This window comes from Macrobrachium rosenbergii, chromosome 41, assembly GCF_040412425.1.
Source record: "Macrobrachium rosenbergii isolate ZJJX-2024 chromosome 41, ASM4041242v1, whole genome shotgun sequence".
Taxonomy (NCBI): Eukaryota; Metazoa; Arthropoda; class Malacostraca; order Decapoda; family Palaemonidae; genus Macrobrachium; species Macrobrachium rosenbergii.
This window is the reverse complement of record NC_089781.1, coordinates 70,943,288-70,959,590: the sequence shown is the minus strand read 5'-3', so window position 1 is coordinate 70,959,590 and position 16,303 is coordinate 70,943,288. Positions and strand designations below refer to the sequence as shown.

Here is a 16,303-nt window from a genome sequence, read left to right as displayed (position 1 = left end):
CTAACCATTAACTTTCAAAACAGAAGAGAGAGAGAGAGAGAGAGAGAGAGAGAGAGAGAGAGAGAGAGAGAGAGAGAGAGAGAGAGAGAGAGAGAGAATATTTCATATACATTTTCCTGTATTTAAATCTATCCGTTACACGCAATGTTACAAATTCAAATCACCGTTATTTAGAATTAACGTAGACAGAAAAGGAAATCAAAATACCGTCGATATATTGACTCGGAACACTAATGGCTTCATTACTCTAATCGGTGACAACAGGCGGTTAATGAAAGACGCTGTCTCTGGACAGAGCAGTATCTCAGGTGGTAACGAACGAATTGAGTCAGATATGTAGTGCCTTGCATACGCTATAGAATGAAAAACTTGGAACTAAACATCCCTTCCCCCTCATATTGTAACCATTTACACTATCCTTCCCATAGAAAACTGAAAAATAATCAACCCTATTTGATAAAAACATTTTAATTTGAAGAATATTGCAGTCAAACGCTTATCTTCATTCGTAGGAGGAATCATTTGCATTTGCAATCTTTCTTCCGTCTCATCTCGGACCCTTTCATCATTGGTTCGGCAAAGTGGCTGCTGGGTACATTTTGGACATTTTTGTTTCCCTCACCATCCGTCCCTGGTTAGTTTATGCTCCTGGGCTCATTTATCTTCTGGTTTTAATGGTCGCGTCGAATTATGCAATATCTCACCAGCTGGGAGATATACTCGTAAAAAAGAATGCCCCAGCCCGTAATTATTTCTGTGAAGTCGTGGCTTTTAAAATTGTTAGCATTATGTCAGGTTTGGTGTGACTGAGGTCGTTTGTAAGGATATTCCCTCAAAGTTATACTTCATCTCGATGTCAGTGAAAGAAATACATATATCTCATGGTGACATCAGAAACTCTTTATCTGCATATGCTATGTCCTAACTGATTGACAATCAAAATCATTCTTTTTACATATCTCTGTACCCATTCTTTTATTACATGTCCTTCTGAAGTTCATTAATTATATTAGAGTTATTGTCATGAGCAGGTAAATTTATTTGAAAATAAATAGCACGAAATTTAATACACTAGAGACTAGATCATTATGAGAGCATCAAAATAAATTATAATTTCTAGACTAGAGTATAATATATTCTATATTATTTCCGAACATGCAAGAAATGGTGGTTGTACAACTGACTATAATTGATTACGTCAAATTTTTCTATAGTGCGCATTACTGTTTCCGAGTAAGAGATTTTTGTCCATTCAGAGACAAATAATCCTAAATTAGATTTTCATATCAGTCCCCATTCCCCCCTGCGAGGAAAGCCATATTATGTAAGGAAATTATTAGACGCCATCATACTGATAACAAAGTTCTGAGAGAGAGAGAGAGAGAGAGAGAGAGAGAGAGAGAGAGAGAGAGAGAGAGAGAGAGTCAGTCTCCTTGCCCTATCTCTAAGTATCGAGGGTTCACCTCAGTTCCTGTTGGTATAAATGTATATCTAATGGAAATATTCCTGTATCTAATTTTAGCCTCCTTAAAGTTTGAAATTCTGTACAAATTTTCCTTTTTTTTTATATAGTTTTGGAATTAATGAGGCTCTTTGCATATCATCACCATAACTCAGGGAACATAACATTCGTGTCTAGTCAAGTTTTTTGCAATTGTTATTCATTCTTACACACTAGGATGGATAGTGATATACAAGGAAAAAAAGAAAGACGAAAATTTCACATCCCAATCAGTTATTTAATAATAATACAAATTCTGATGCTAAAGATAAAGTTCAAGTTAGTAGAAACATTTAAGATCTGAACAATATATTGAGGCATAATTAGTAATACCAATATTCGGTCATCAGCAAAAACTAGGATAAATTCGAGACCTACATTCTGAAAAATTCTGAGGAAAACTGCTGGCTAAATCACAGAAAACAAGAACAATACAAAACCCATTCTTAACTGATTAAAATCCTCTTTGACAATAGCATAAAGAACAGCGATCATTTTTATCCTTACCACCAAAATATCTATTTTCATACCTTCCTTTAGGAAAGACTAAGATTTTAAAGTATATAAGAAAATATTGCTCAAATATCTGAATATATTTTCTTTGTAAAAATTACGTGTTCTCTTTTATCTGACAAATTTTCATAAATAATTCTCAAAATCTTCAGATTAACAGTGACTCGGAAGTACCCTTATTCATGCGACTCCCTTGACCATATTTTATGATACAAACATGTATGGATATTACAGAAAAATGTTTAGTATCTAAACAGTGCTTAACTCAAGGGTATCATAATGTTTTTTCCTCAATCTCAGGTGAAAAGATAAGATAATGAAAGAATAGATGAAATAAGGATGCAATCAATACACGGTAGTGAAATGAAAGTTCCAAAGCACTGCTTATGCAATCTTGTATCCACTACCTCTACCATTCCGCCACCTCTCACGCACCACGTCTGTGCCTCGTGCAAAGTAAATGAATAAACACACTCTGCTCCAGCAACGGTCACCAAACAGATATCTTATGGTTTTGTAACTGTACGTTTAATTCACCCACATAGATTACAATGTATTTATTGAAATTTATGAAAGTACTGAAAAAAATGCGTAGGATGCATATGCATATTCAGTAATTCCATAGAAATACATTTTTACTTTACACTAGCAAAAGTATATACTTGGCAGTAATACTTTAGAAGGAATAATTGGTACTGAAAAAAAATAAAACAGATTATAATGAAATATATTTCATTCACTCTGTTGTGTTATCAATAGAAAAAGGATCAATCAAATGTGAGGAGGCCACAAAATTATTAAGAGGAATACGATGCTACCAACTGTGTTCCCGGACATAAATGTGAAAGCCCAAATGCACTCGTGCAAATCAAACTTGATATTTGTATGTTTTGAACCCTCTTGTGTCTCTAAAGCCTCTTAACAAAACTCTCGCTCTCAGGATGCAAAGCCTTTTATTTTCTCACTTTCTTTGTCTTTGATTGATGGTCTTCTTCGCCAGGAAAACCACCTTCCCCTAAGACACTCATACCCTCCACCCTAGCACCCCCTAAAAAAACACACACACACACATACACAAATAAAAAGAAATTGAAGAAAAAGAGAAGTCACAAAGGATGGACGAGAGTCCAAAGGAAGAAAAGGAATTTGAATTCCGAAAAATGAAAGGGATGGAGAGTCATAGTTAAAAGAGAAAAGTTAGAATTTATTGTGAGAGGCTGTACGGAACCAAAGCGAAAAGTCTTCTTTCCTTTACTCGTTCCTAAGGAAATGAAATGGAAGAGAGATTGAGAAATGGAATATTATTTCAAGATATTTATGGGCAACAAGGTTAAGAGTAATGACAATAAGAGGCTTAGGTAAGGATAAGAGGATATCCTTCCAATCAGTTGCAGCATAAAAGCAAGAATGATAAAAATGCTTTACGTTCCAGAACCAGAGCTTGGTTGATGTCTGACTGGAAAGTTGTCCATATCGTCGGTCGTACGATCAGGGTATAACGCAACGTTGGCTCTAATGGGTACTCCGATATGTGACCCGCAAGGTCGTGGGCCTAACAAATTCATCCTAAAAATACAGGAAATCGAACAATAAGGAGATTACTGTCACTATGATTAGCACATGTACCTAGCTTCGACAATCAATTATACCTTTGTTGCCCTAATCACTGAACTGGCGTTTGTTGGTTAAATTGCCTCGACGGTCGCTCCTGGGGTTAAAAAGGGCACGGGCCCAGCGACCTCATCTCAAAAAGACTTTCTGAGAACTGGAAGTCTAACACTTTCTTATGTAACACCTCGAGTGTCCTGCAATTGTAAACAACAACGCCTGTAATGAGTAAAACAAGATTGTTTTTTCTCCATACCAAAGAATTCTACGAAGAAGGTAAGAATAGTGGTCTCTTACAAAGAGCTATGTGTTTGGTAACAATCAGACATATCATTTAATTCCCTTTGAATTCTGAGTACAATATAAAGCAGTAAACTCTTATGTTATCATAATACGATGTCCAAACCTGAAATAATAACAACTAGTAAAAATTGCACCAAAGTTTCTTGGGCGCAATCGAGTTTTCTGTACATCGTATAATCAAGGCCACCGAAAACAGATCTTTCTTTCGGTGGTCTCGGTATAATGCTGTATGAGCCGCAGCCCACGAAACTTTAACTACGGCCCGGTGGTGGCCTGGACCATATCGTTGCCAGACGCACGATTATGGCTAATTTTAACCTTAAATAAAATAAAACTACTGAGGCTAGAGGGCTGTAATCTGGTATGTTTGATGATTAGAGGATGGAGGATCAACATACCAATTTGCAGCCCTGTAGCCTTAGTAGATTTTAAGATCTGAGGGCGGAAAGAAAACAGTGTGGACGGACAGACAAAGCTGGTGCAATAGCTTTCTTTTCAGAAAACTAAAAACTGATGATATTAAGTCTGTGTTCTAGGTTACAAATGAGCTGCAGATGCATTGCACGAATATAACTGTCAACCTTTCTAATACCTGCGCATTTCCAATTAAAACCAAAAGGGTATTTATTCAAAAATTCATATGGGTTATTGGTGTATCGAACTGATTAGAAAATATTTCTTAACTGCTCCGTGTTAGTAAAGTACATCGGAATAAGACGATTGAGCGCAGTCGTTTGGGTGCGGGCAAAATGGCGCGGCTTCCCAGACGCCAGCTGATTTGGTGTCGGACTTTTGGGCGCTGGCCATCTGGGCACGAGCTAAAAAAAAAAAGATACAAGTAAACATCACCGAATTACACTTTCTTCGTGTTTTTTTCGTGTTTTTTCCAATCGGTGACTCAAAAGACTCAGCTACTTTCTCGTTTAAGTTAGTTTTTATAGGTGCAGCCTTTGCTTGTGCAGCAGAGGCATCATGTAAATGCCGTTCAATTCCCCTACCACTTCTCCAGCTTCATTATACAGTAATACTTTGCACACGACGCCAAAATAGCAGCTCAATGTCAGTGTTCCTTGCTCTGTCACAGATGTGGAGGAATCCATTATGTACAAGGTTTTCTTTACCACGAATCGTTAATACTTCCACAGCCACCATATGGATAAACACGATGATATTTTAGCTAAAAAAAATATAAAAGGATGGCAAGAGAACAAAAAACATGTAGCAGCCCACCTCTACGAAACCAAACTGAGACTACTGAGTAAGATAAGTAGTTTGATAGCAGTAAACAGGAGAGGCTGGTTGTTTTGCATGTCAGTTTTTTAATTTACTTAACCCATGTTAGAACGCTAGGTATGGTATTGTCAAATATGTTTTTCTTAGCTCACACGCTTAATTTGGAATAGACATTGTATTTTATGTCCCCTGAAAAATGTCCAAAAACGATACGTACTTTTACATGGATTAATAAGCATCAGGCTCTTGTTTTTCAAATTCCGGATACGTATTATCAAGTACGGGGCTTAACTATAAAAGGGGAGCTGTAACTTTGTTGCCTTAAAACTGTCCGTTAAGGGCCTTCAAAATAAAAAGAAATGGCCATGGCGCCGAAACGTCCGAAGCCAAAATGGGTTGGTCACCAAAAAGCCACGCCAAATCACCCGCACCAAAACGGCGACCAAACGCACTAAACCAGCGTATACAATAATAAACATCATATTGATTTTACTTAAACATTTTTTTTACCTAATTTCCAATTTGTCTTGTTATTTACACCGGCGCTGTATCTGAAATAATAAGGCAGCCAGGTTCCGTTCGGATACAAAAACAAGGAAAAAAATCACTGTCTTCTTAGAAAAATCAAATTTTTCCCTGATGTGCCTAAGGGTTTTGATGTATTAGGCAGTTGGTTTGAATATAAAAGTGAGATTCGCGCAAACATAAAACGCCAAGGGATATATCTTAATGGGATATTTCTCCTCGCAGAGCCTTTTCTAAGATTGATAGTTTCAGATGTCTTGCTATCCATGGAAATTAGGGTTCACTTTAAAGTTGTTGTGTCAGTTTTGCTGTATCAGCGGCTTGTTTACTCACGAAGTTAAATATTAATTAAGTCTTGCATCCAAACATGATGTACTTGTGTTGAACTAAAATTCCAATACATATTCATAAAACACGTTGTCCAAACTTTTAGTTAAGTGAGAAAATGATATTTTCAGAAAAACTTATATTAGTAACTAATTTTATTCTTATATCTTTTGAATCGAAAAAACGTTACAGCCAAAAGGAATCGTGGTTAAGATAACCAAAATATCGTGGTAACCAACCAACATTATTAAAATACGTAACTACCTAAGTTGAAAACTTTAACAAGCTGTCATGATATTATAACATTTTAGTTTTTCTCCGCAGTATAACGTCTCAAGGGAATAGGTTACCTGAATTGTATCTGAACGTTTTCCAGACATTCATAAATTTTACAAAAATGCTTTTCAAAATTTCAGTGTCAAGTGCTCTTTGGGACTTCAGATGACAACCACACGACACTCACTGCCTAATGCTTTTAACACAAGATTTTCTGTAAAATGTCTGACATAAATCCGAACATAAGCATAAAATGTGACTAAAATCTCGGAATTATATATTGGTAAAGGAGGTGAAGTTCTACACATTCCACACCAACCTCGTTAAAGGATTCCTCAAATATTGTAATAGGACGAAGGAAAAAGATAGAATTTTTTCATTGAATTTCCCAAGTATTTCATAAATATGACACGTGTTGCAATACTCTGAAGCCTCAAGCTTAGGCTGAGACCTGTAAGGAGGACAGAAAATGGTTCTACACTACTTAAGGATTCGTAATGTAACAGCGAGAGGGGGTTGATAAGCAAGACCAATTATTCCCCCTTTGGCATAAGTAGGTCTGATATACAACAAGCCACCCTTGCTCAGGTGGTTCATCCAGTGGTCTTCATTTCCACATTAGTACTATGTCATTCAGTCATAACAGGATAGAATTTTGGCATCCGTTTCTTGTGGGAGTTCTTTCAAAGTAAATGGTGACTTCTAGGTTCCTGCATTATCCCTCAAGTACGCTTTCCTTAATAAACTGACTCAATTTTCTCGTCTTGCAGCTATGAGTCAGTAAAGATATCTTTTTGTCACTAAAGCATTTGACAAATACACCAAGTATGTCCATGTCACCTTAAGATAATGATAATTCCGGCAGTATATCTAATGAACCTCACCTTGATTTTCGTTACTGCTCCCAAAACATCATGGTTTGCCAAGTGAGATTCATTATTTAAATATGATTGGAGTTGTCACATCCTTTGTATCAGCTTGGGCACTTACTAGCATTAAGGAAGCGCCCTTCTGTAGGGCTCTTTGTTGTGTGTGAATTTTTACATATCTTCGGATCTTATACAGAAATGCTGAGTTCATAAGCCATTCGTTTCGGTCAGTCTTGTCATCTAGTCCCATCACTTGTGCAGGAGATATTACACATAAAAAACCCATGTATGCTGAAATACATCTTTTTCGTGTCACTATGTTAGTCTGCAATAGGAACGTTTAGGACTGATGTAAAATTATTGTTCAGCAAAGCAGTTCAAAGAAAGAGAAACTCCTCGTATGAAAAACGGAGAAATTACTAGATTGCTAGAATTCGTTTCGATTGTTTGACGAATGGCGAAATTATTAGATTTGTTCAGTCGCTGTAGCTTCCAAAAATCGAAAGAAAGATAGTAACCTCATTAGAGAAAAATAAAAATATGAAAGAAAAATGGTAACGGAAAGGCTGCACTGTTAATGGAAATACCCCCATATCAACAACTCATAAAACAAAAAAAAATTGAGAGAAAGAGTATGAAAAACAAATATCTGTTTTTCTCAGCTCTCCAGCATTTGACTGGAACAGGAAATACGTAATTTTATTTTGCCTTTTTATTTTTACACGGTCTGACTTCCTATCGTTTCAGTTTCTCGGTTTCTTTCATGTCTATTTTTCTTCTGGCCATACAAAGCGGACAGGTTTCCAATCTCCTTATAAAAATGAACCAAGCGGTGATTTTCTTGCTGTTGTTTTGGAACTTCCTTAAAATCCTAACTTTTGCCTCTATACAGGTAGAACTGAGAAGAAAAGTGACTTCAAAAGGATCAAGAACAAAAGAGAAAGAGGAAGTGGAGGGATAGGGAGAGAACGTGGTGGCTCTAGTTAAAGAAAATACGATGATCGCTGTTACATTCATAATTAATAGCTGAACAGTGGATATATGCAAATGCACACACATGCTCCCACACACGCACGTATATACACTATTTGCCAAAAAGGTTGTCACAGGCATTTTTAGACGAGCAATTTGGAATAGAATGGTCTATTCACAAAATTGGTAGCAGTCTTGTGCTACAGAAAAACTTCCCATGGGTAAAGGTATGTTTCATGAATTAGGAAACGAAATTACACTTTAAAATTCAATACAAAGGGCACATTAGTCGCTAACAAACCAATATACACTCAAATTAGCAGGAAAAAAGTAATGTTCACTTCCTTTCATATTTCACATCTGAACCTTTTTCTCAGGCATATCAGCAAATCAAACACATATATAAATTACAATAACCTTTATTTACATATCTACAGAGTCAATAGAGGGTATGACCTCCACGAGCAGCAATAGCAATAACGCTAACCAGGCAGTGTGGCATGCTCTCTGGTAGCTGTACAAGGTTCTCAGCAGGTATCCAATCCCATTCTTCCAAGAGAGCCTGACCTAATTCTCTAAGGGTGGATGGCTGGTTGTCCTTTGTCTAATTGCACGGCCCAATTGATCCCATAAATGTTCTATGGGGTTGAGATCTGGGCTCAGTGCAGGCTGCCTCAGGAAGTTCACATCCTGTCCTTCAAAGTAAGTACCAGGCCAGTACCAGAGCAGTGAATTGCAGATTGGTAGCAATGGGTTACAGAGCCCATAGATGTGCTGTGAGGCCAAAGCTCACCCCCAGACATAAAACAGACCGTCTGGCTTGGGGCTGTCAACACTGGAATCTGACTGTACAACACTGGCACCATGTGGTTTTTGGAGATGAGTCCAGACTTCTGCTGTTCCTGGTAGATGCTAGGAGATGTGTATGTGTCTCAAGGACGAGTGTGTACAAGCTCGAGTTGCTGGAGGTAGTGGATCTGTCCATGTGTGGGGTGCCATTTGTGCAGATGGCAAGAGTCAGCTTGTCATTCTGGATCGAAAAGTGACCAGTGACGTGTGCAGACAGTTGCTGGATCGGAACCCTCTTCCATGGACACATGGTTTGTTTGCCAATAATTTCTGGTACCAAGACGGCAATGTCCCAGCCCATCGAGCAAGTGTGGTGACTACTTACCTTGAAGGACAGGATGTGAACGTCCTGCGGCAGCCTGCACTGAGCCCAGATCTCAACCCCATAGAACATTTATGGGATCAATTGGGCCTTGCAATTAGACAAGGGGACAACCGCCATCTACCCTAAGAGAATTAGGTCAGGCTCTCTTGGAAGAATGGGACAGGATATCTGCTGAAAACCTTGTACAGCTGGTGGATAGCATGCCACACCACCTGGTGAGTTATTGATGTTCATGGAGGTCATACCTGCTATTGACCCTATAGATATGTAAATAACGGTTATTGTAATTTATGTGCATGTGTCTGACTTGCTGATATGTCTGAGAAAAAGGTTCAGATGTGAAATATGAAAGGAAGTGAACATTACTTTTTTTCCACTAATTTTACTGTATATTGGTTTGCTTGCAACTAATGTGTCCTTTCTACTGAATTTTAAAGTGTAATTTCGTTTGCTAAGTCATGAAACATACCTTATCCACGGAAGTTTTTCTGCAGCACAAGACACTAATAGTTTTGTGAACAGACCATTCTATTCCAAATTGCTCGTCTAAAAATGCATGTGACAAACTTTTGGTGAATAGTGTGTGTGTGTGTGTGTGTGTGTGTGTGTGTGTGTGTGTGTATGTATATATATATATATATATATATATATATATATATATATATATATATATATATATATATATATATATAAATATATATATATATATATATATATATATATATATATATATATATATATATATATATATACATATATACAAGCTGACTTTATTCCAACGTTTAAAAGTAATTATCGGATTAATTACATCATCAGGGCTGTTAAAATATGAAAATAAAATTCTTTGTAAAATCATAAAGCTAGAAATAAAGGCTACAAAAGTTATTCATACAAAATTTTTTCAAATGTACACAAACGTTAAAATTAGAGAAAAAGCTTTAAAAATCATTACATTAAAATGAAGGTAACTGAATATACAGTAAACTAAAAATTGAAAACCATCTGTGAAAGGGGTTACAGAACAAAAGATTAATGACCGACCTAGAGGAGTGACAGCTTTAAAACTAAACATAAACATAAATAGAAAGAACACAACTCAGGATAAATATAGAGGAGAGGAGGACGTGAGTGTTTAACGACGGAACAAGTTGTTTGATGAAAAGTGATTCCAGGATAACAAGGTCTTGAGGGTTGGTGGTATGGCCTAAAATGTGGAAGTCTTTATTATCAATGTGTGTTTTACAAATTTTTGAGTGATTTCTGATGTTGGAATGTTCTGGGTTTGAAATTTGCTACCTGTACGGAAGCTTACGCCACGATGAGAATCGATACGCACCTTTTAAGGAGTCTATTGTGGATCGACGAAGAGGTCAGCTTCGAATTCACTTAAAAGAGGCTAATACGAATATCTTCGTCGAATATGCCAATACTATACACTCGAGCATAACGTTTACTATCGAGAAAGAGGCGAACGACCGTCTACCATTCCTGGACGTTCTAGTTTTTAGAGAACACGACAGTTTTAATACCACGGTTTTTAGAAAGAAGACTTTTACTGACTTGGTACCAACTTTTATAGCTCTTGCTTTGATCATTTTAAATCCAACTCTGTTTCTACCCTTCTCCACAGGGCACTTGTCCTTACGTCGAACTGGAGCCTTTTTCATAAGGAAATTTCTTTTTAATTGACTTTTTTAATAATAACTGTTTCCTGCAAAGCTGGTGTATAGGAAATTACATAAATTACTTAACAAACATTTCATTACAAAACCAGCAGTTTTAACTGTCCAAAAATGAAATTTTACGCAAGCTTTCCATTTACCATGACCCCAAGTTCCACAAAAGTTCACTCAAATTATTCAGGATCATTTGTATGCCATTGATGTCACTTTAATCCCTAAGAACCCTTTCACCATTGGTTCACTCTTTAAAACCAAAGATCGGTTATCACCTTATATGTCATCTGGTATCATTTACAAATATACTTGCCCTGAATGTCAAACATGGACCTATGTGGGATCCACCAGTAGACTCCTTAAGGTGCGTATCGATTCTCATCGTGGCGTAAGCTTCCGTACAGGTAGCAGAATTTCAAACTCGGAACATTCCAACATCAGAAATCACTCAAAAATTTGTAAAACACACATTGATAATAAAGACTTCCACATTTTAGGTCATACCACCAACCCTCAAGACCTTGTTATCCTGGAATCACTTTTCATCAAACAACTTGTTCCGTCGTTAAACGAACACACGTCCTCCTCTCCTCTATATTTATCCTGACTTGTGTTCTTTCTATTTATGTTTATGTTTAGTTTAAAGCTGTCACCCTCTAGGTTTGTCCTTAATCTTTTGTTCTGTAACCCTTTCACAGATGGTTTTCAATTTTAGTTTACTGTATATTCAGTTACCTTCATTTTAATGTAATGATTTTTAAAACTTTTGTTCTCTAATTTTAACGTTTGTGTACATTTGTGAAAATTTTGTATGAATAACTTTTAGCCTTTATTTCTAGCTTTTTATGATTTTACAAAGAATTTTATTTTCATATTTTAACAGCTCCTGATGATGTAATTAATCCGATAATTACGAAACGTTGGAATAAAGTCAGCTTGTATATCTGTGTGTCCTCTGCCCTTCATTGATGATTTTAAGTATGGATTGACTCTGACTCTCACACTAGTCTATATATATATATATATATATATATATATATATATATATATATATATATATAGAGTATATATATATATATATATATATATATATATATATATACATATATATGTATATATATATACATACATACATATATATATATATGTATATAATTATATATACATATATAAATACATACGTACAAACTTCATAAGAGTACATATCTTCTATAATAATAATTTCCAAGTGGATTTTTCTTGTCCTCCCAAGGGTGACCGTAGGGAATCAGGGAATTCCGAAGGCTTCTGGGAATTCCGGAGGATTCTGGAGCTTCGAGACAATCTCCAGGCTCTGTAGCCTTTGGATTTCTTGCAGAATACTAAAGAACAGAGTTTTATGGAGAAGAAATCAGAGACGAAAGGCTTCGAAGATTTCTTCTGGGGAAGTCCACGTTCTTGGAGACAAATTTTGGAGGCTTCTGGGGCTTCCAAAGGCTTCAAGACGATCTCCAGTTTCTGAAGCCTTTTGATTTAGTTTTTTTATGGAGACGGAATGGAATTTGGACCTTCCTGGAGACGAAAGGCTTCCAAGATTTCTTCAGGGGAAGTGGATCTGACAGGAGCTGAAGACGGCTTCACAGGATCCTGGAGTCTTTAAGAATCAGGAAACATTATAATCTAATGTGTGTTTCTTCAGGAGCTGAAAGACTGCTTCAAAGAATCCTGAGTTGTGATAGCGTCTTCAAGAATCTGTTTTAATCCAGTTATTTAACGACTTTATTTTCAGTGCGCCATTGTGATAACAGTCACTGGCAAGCACTCTGGTGAAGAAGTGTTCATACTTCACAAAGAACGCTGTTTACCAAGAAGTAATGGACTCTGCAGAGTCAAATGTGGAGGGATATTCTGACTCCATAGACATTACTCTGTGCAATGAAGCTAAAGAACTTGATGACAGTGTGCTCCATGTCACTGATTCTGATTAGTCTGCATCCCAGACTAATTGTGAATCATGGGTGTTGTTTTGAAATCTTGTTTCCCATAAAAAAACAAATGTGGTGCAAAGAAGGACCCAGTTCATGACTGGCAGCTGCATTTAAACAGGGAGTTCTTCAACTGCTCTCCTGCCCCGCGCAGCATGGCACAAGCCCCTTTGCTAATATACATACATAGGCTATATATATATATATATATATATATATATATATATATATATATATATATATATATATATATATATATATATATATATATATATATATATAATACATATATATATATATATATATATATATAAAAACATTTAGGATGAATATGTTATTTGTTTTATTTTAGCTAAAGCAGTCTCCTTGGAACGTTCTGGGCAAATTTAAATGGAAACAGTGTTATTTCAGTTTTTTTGCTGACAGTCTCCTAGGGTCAGATGGTTCATGGAGACAAAAGTTAATAACAATTGTTCTGTTCATATTGAAGTGGGTCAGCCAGAAATTGTCAAGTTCTGGTGATTGTTCAGTGAAAACAGGCTAAACATTGGGGGTCTTGAGGGCTTTGTGAAAGGATCCTTGGTTGGAAGACTTTGCATACTGCCTGTGAGGTGAGCTGGAACCTTATTTTCAAGAAAACCTGAATGGGTTTAATTAACTTTGTTTAACATGTACTGATTTATTTATTTATTTCTATCTGCTATATCTGTTTGATTTTAATGATTTCGTGATTTTACCATCTTTAATTATGTGCATTTCTTTTGGGGTTGGTAATGTGGGAAAACATCCCACATTTATTTTTCTCTGTTCTATTTTTAAAAGTTGTGTTTTTCCCTTTGTTTCCTCAGATGTATTGAATAGAGGCCAATATAAATGGAAGGCAATGTGATTTATCATGACTACAGTTGTGTTGACTTATTTTGATTTTTCTGTTGTAAACACTCAACTGGTGGATGCTGATAACACTACGTTATATTTCTTACTTGGTTAATTGGGCTAACAATTCTGGGTTGTAGATATTCTCATTTCATTCCTATTTGGTTCTAATCTACTTGCCATGTTGGATTATTGAATAAATTATATTTTTTGTAGTCATGTCTTTGTTGTTCTTCTTTAGTTCAGTCAGTGACTTGGATAATGAGAGAGAGAGAGAGAGAGAGAGAGAGAGAGAGAGAGAGAGAGAGAGAGAGAGAGAGAGAGAATGTGCTGTTCCAGCACACAGGGTAGCCATTACTACCAGACCTTATGACCTTTATCAGCTTCTGAAGGGAGTGGTAACGGGGATTTTAGGCCAGAATAGGGCGTTCCAATAATCTTTGAGACGTTCGGTTGGTAATACTTTGATGACCTAAGTGTTTTTTCCTTCAGCCGAGATACTGAGATAATTCAGTGTCAGTAGCTAATAGCCTGTGCTGGTGTGGGTGGGCCAGAGAGTTTTTTTTCCAGGTTGGGAAATTGGTTCCAGGTTTTTTTTGTAGCACAGAGGGTTTTGAAGATGAAGGGGGGATATCATATGTAAGTGTTCTCTTTTCAGTTGGTTGTAATAAGGGTTTAGTGGGGAATAAGCCAGATTAAGGGCGATTTGTGTTTTCTGATGACATTGCAATTATCTTGGGCATTATTGCTAGTGACGTACCAGTGATGCAGAAGCTGGGAGGAGATTTATCGCTTCCTCCCATTCTCTATACAGCCCGTTTTGTATGTATGTGGGGGTAGACTGGGGTAGTTAGAGCAGGCGCAACTTGTACTTTTTTCCCATGATTGGCAGTTTGCATTGGCGATTAGGAAATAATTGGGGATTACGGAATACTTTGTTTTAATATTTTAATTATTTTTGAGGAACTTGGGTTATTGTGTTGTTAAGTGCTCGATGGTAGTTGGGTTATTGGGAATAAACATTTCTTATGTTATTGGGTAAACATTTCTTAGTGTTCTTGTTTTTTGTTTTGCCTTTTTCTTTTTCTTTTCTTTCTCTCTTGGAGAATTTCCCATTTGTCTTCACAAAGATTTTCATTTGAAATTTCTGTTAGTGTATGAAGTTGAGATCGGGTTGTGTTGTTGGGATTTGGAGTTTTATTAATCTGCACAATATGGCAGAGGATGCCTTAGACAGGGCTAAGGTAACTCTCTTACGCAAGTTTACATTGGTTGCCTCGGGAGTTCAGCCATTCCCGGGGTTGGTTGATGGGGTTCTTCTGGTCCCTCTTGCAATTTTTATCAAGGATGGGTTAGAGGCTCTGAATGAAGCAAAAGAATTCCTCAGTTTAGATAAAGGGGACATAGGACAACGTTGTCGGAATCATCAACGTTGGAAATTGTAAAACATGGGATGATCTCAAGAAGTTTCTGATGACAGCATATGGGACAGCTGAAGCCAGAGACGCAGTTCAAGACCTTAGGTTGCTCTTTTAAGATTTGTAAGGGCCGGGATTCTTTAGTCAGATTTAGCGCCAGATGTTTTGATGCTGCGAGAGATTTTTCAAAGAAATTAAGAGCAACTAGTTGGGTAAAGGGTAACAATATTTCTGTGGATGACCTAGGGAAATTGCTCCAATTCACATGGATGCTTAATTATGCTCCTGATGCCATAGTAGATAGTTTTGATGAAAGGATAGAAAAGGGGTCTGATGAAGCCTTGCTTTTCTCGCAGGTTCGCAAACACCTGTCGACATGTCCTGCTGTGGATAGCACTTTCATAAATGGGATACCGAGGGCTTCCAGATCTATTCCAATGCACCTGCCACAGGGTGATTCTAGTTCCCCTTCTACAAGCTTGTGTGCCAAGACAGTGGTTAGTAGGGGTTGTATGGGTTCAATGTCACAGGTCAGTTGCTTTAATTGTAATAGGCAGGGTCACACCAAAAAGTTTTGCAAGGTGAGATATTGTGGTGTCTGCAAGACTTCAGAGCAAGGTTGGCGGTTTTGTCCAGTTCTTAAACGGGTTGAATTTAGGAGTACGCCTTAGAGTTCAGGTATTTCTAACAGAAGAACTCCTTGAGGGGGTTGTTTGAGGGTTTCTAGGGACCGGCAGATTTTTGGGGAACCGAACAACAAAAGGGGGAAAAGGTGATGGGTGTTTCTTGTGATATACGACTTCTGGCTGAGCCCTTAGAGCCGAAGCCAATTGTGAAAGGGTCTGTGCATGGTGTTGATGTCTCGATATTTATTGATACTGGTACATCTGTTTATCTGATGAATTATGATTTATATCGATCGATGTTTTCAGATCGTTGTTTTAGGCCTACTAAAGGGACAGTATGTGATGTTCAAGCTAATAGGTTGAGTGTTTTGGGTTGCATAGACATTTGTTTGTCCTTAGGAAGTTGAGTTTTTACAGAGCCATTTTTGATTGTATGAGGGGC

At 37.0% G+C, this 16,303-nt stretch overlaps 1 protein-coding gene across 1 annotated transcript in view; it reads right to left on the bottom strand.

Annotated features, from left to right (window-relative positions):
- Nucleotides 1–16,303, bottom strand: part of LOC136826503 (carbohydrate sulfotransferase 1-like) — a 235,066-nt gene that overhangs the window by 121,693 nt on the left and 97,070 nt on the right. The gene's annotated exons all lie outside the window — the stretch shown is intronic.